Below are 3,589 nucleotides of genomic sequence, written 5' to 3' on the forward strand. Positions count from 1 at the left end.
AAAAACTCTTTAGCTTGAGGATCTTTGCATTGTCATTGCAAGATTCCTTAAGTAATTATTTTTATGTGCAAAATATTTTACAAAACTTGATTTCAAACAACTCTTGTGCTCTGATACCAATTGTTAGCTTTGGTGCAATCCCAAAAGGGGGGTGAATTAGTATTTAAAAATTTTATCCCCTAGGTCAATCCATTAACAGCAGTATTACACAAGCATAAGGTCAATCTAGTGTATGTAAAATAAATCAATGTAAATATACAACAAAATTTAAACTACAATAGAAATATTATCGAGGTTCGGCAAACTACCTACGTCCCCGCCATGGCTAACAAGCACAAGGATTACCACTATAAGCTCATTTAACGGGTGGAGCGGCGCTTAAATAACCAGGTCAATAAGTATAGGACTAATCTCAAACTTTACAACCAGGTCAAATTAACACAGGGTTGACCTCAACCTACACAATCCTTTAGGGCTGGATTACCGCCCCCTCAGGCCTCATCTGGAATACAACAAATTTCTTAATAAAATTTGTGTACAACAAATATGCTACTCAACTAAGCATATTCTGAACCAATGTAATCAATACACTACCGAATGACATGATAAGATAAGCTCGGTGCAGTTTAGTATATACTCTCAAAGTTTTATGCAAATAATGCAATCAGTATGTGAGAGTGTAAGTGATAAGATCTTTGTGCCAAAATAATATTCTCAATCACAGTACAGTAACAAAGATCATAAGTATGCTTCAAATATCTCAACAGATGTTTTTCTTAAAAATAAATCACAAGAGATATTTAAAAATGATTTGTAAAGCCTTATTTGATCTTTGTATTAAACTGATAATCTCAATCAAATTGTATAGCAACAAAGATCTTTAGCACTCAAGCAAATATCTCAAAATAAACTTCTCAAATATAAGCACAAGAGATATTTTTGAAAATATTGTATAAAATATTTTTAACAATCAAAATCCAATATGAACTCCTTGAGTATTGCAACGACAATGAAAAACTCAAAGACTCAATGGAGTATTCCTAAAGAATACTTATTAACAAAGTCTCCTAGGGAAACTTAAAGTTTTGCTCTTTAATAAAATACTTTCAATCAATAAGAACAAGAAAGAACTTAAGCCTATGAGAAGAACACTCAATCACACTTACAAAGAGATTTAAGCAATAAAATTTAGTAAGAAAGAGTGTAGGAGGTTTAAAAATGGAAGTAGGATTTTTTGAATTTCAGAGGATTTTTGCTAATTAAGATTGCTAAACCTTGACTAATTTTTGCAAATGAGGGGGTATATATAGAATTCCCCAAAATTATAACTGTTCAGGACGTGTAGGAAATTATTAGAATTGTTTTAAAACAATTTAGTAAAGTTAACCCTGTTTAAATATTTTAACCTCGGTAAAAAAAATAATTTCAACCCGAGAGCACCGGTTGACCGAACTTGAGGTTCGGTTGACCAAGTGGTTGCATTCGGTCGACCGGGAGAAACTTGAACTAAAAGGTTGGTCGACTAGAATTGCATGGTTCAAGGGCGATTTTCCAATTCCACGCGGTTTGGTCAACTTGGTCACAATTTGAACTATGATGTACGGTTGACCGGATGATTGGCAATTCCCACGTGGGGGTTCAGTCGACCAGGGCATTGCCCATATAATTCTGGTCGATCGACCGGGCAATCAACTTGTTGACCTTGGGAGGTTCAGTCGACCAGCAATTGCATATATACTTCTGGTCGATTGACCGGATTGTCAACTTGTTGACTCGTGGTGGTTCGATCGATCGAAAATCTCAGTGTAACTAAGTTCGGTCGACCGAACATGCCATCCTTGGGCATTTCGGTCCTTTTCCACTTGTAATGTTGTCCCTATACATATAATGATTAATTTTAAGGCAATAGGGAACATTTCCATGCATAATAGTGTCCTATGGCCAGTCTAAGGTCTTTGAGAGCAGACCGAAAAATTCGATATCAGTCAAGCTGCCCTATGGTCATTTGGTTTCCCTATGGTCATTTGAACTTATCTACCCTATCATGCATGTAATGCATTAATTATTACAGACCATTGAACTTTAATTATTACAGACCCGAATAACAACTTAATTAAATTACAATGAATAAACATTCTGAGTCTTTGTCTTCTTTAAGCCTATGTGCGTGCACCATATGTTACTTCCGATTTGTCATGCACACAAACTCATCAACCATTAAATACTAGATTATTTGTTATAATCAAAACGGGATATGACCTATAAGGTCAACATCTTTAAGCTCAATTATTTATCCTAAGAGTTTCATAAACAAACATAATTTTGAGAAGTACTTACATGAGACTTATGTTACATTGCATATGAAATAAAATCTAACTCTTCGTGTCTTAAAGCTTGATCTTCATCCAAGCTCTAGCCTTTCTTCATTTTACTTGTTTTTTTCATGACTTTTAAACTTAAATGTGGTTCATTGTGCTTGTAAGATATAATATAATACCTATAAATTCACTTGAAAGCACAACTAGATTCCTTAATTTGTCATTTTCAAAATGAGATTAAGTCTTATTAGGCTAACAATCTCCCCATTTTTTATGATGACAAATAAGGAGCAAAATGAGGTAGTCTTGATAAGGCTCCCCCTCACAATAAGCATAATCACAATGTAAATGAAAAAATTCTAATATTCTCCCCCTTTGGAAAATACAAATACAAGTTATTTTCCCCCATTAAGAAATACTTAAAAATACAAGTACAAGCGTATTATTCAGTTTGCACAAGAATATTTATTCATTTTGCTTTCATTTTGCTTGTTCTCCCCCTTTTGACATCAGCAAAAAAACTCAACAGAGATTAAGCACTATGACACAACAAATGCCCGGAAGAGGAACAACAAATCCAAACATTTGTTTAGCAATCAACTAGCGTGCAGTTCACAATAATAGGACCATCAGCATAAGGTCACAATCAACATTCAGCAGTGCAACATATATACTCAATCATCATATTTAGGATATAATTCATGAGTGTTGCGAATAGAACCTATATATATCAACAACATTAAGCATACATAAAAGGCTGTTTTCAATAGATTCAGAAAACAAAACAAGTTAACATGAGAAAGGTTTTTTTCCAAATAAGGATACAAATCAAGTACCAACAAGGTACAACCCGATACAAGGATAAAAAATATTTCTCTCATCATCTAACAGAAAATGCTTATCTAATCTTCATCTATATCATCACCACCTAAAGAGCTCTCATCCTCCTCCTCATCATCGTCCTCATCCTGATTAGATTACGAGCTCATTTTACTGATTATCTAATTAAATCAATTTGTTTGGATAATGCTGGTGAATTTACATCCCAAACTTTTGATAATTATTGCATGCCATTTTGAATAAATGTTGAACATCCTGTTGCTCATACCTATACACAAAATGGTTTAGTTGAATCTTTTACTAAGAAACTTCAAATCATTGCTAGACCTATGATTATGAGAACCAAATTGCCTTTATCTATTTGGGGACATGCTATTCTTCACGCTGCATGTTTAATTTGTATAAGGTCAATTGCTTATAATAATCTTTCA

Source organism: Malania oleifera, chromosome 1 (assembly GCF_029873635.1).
Source record: "Malania oleifera isolate guangnan ecotype guangnan chromosome 1, ASM2987363v1, whole genome shotgun sequence".
In the NCBI taxonomy this organism is placed as follows: Eukaryota; Viridiplantae; Streptophyta; class Magnoliopsida; order Santalales; family Ximeniaceae; genus Malania; species Malania oleifera.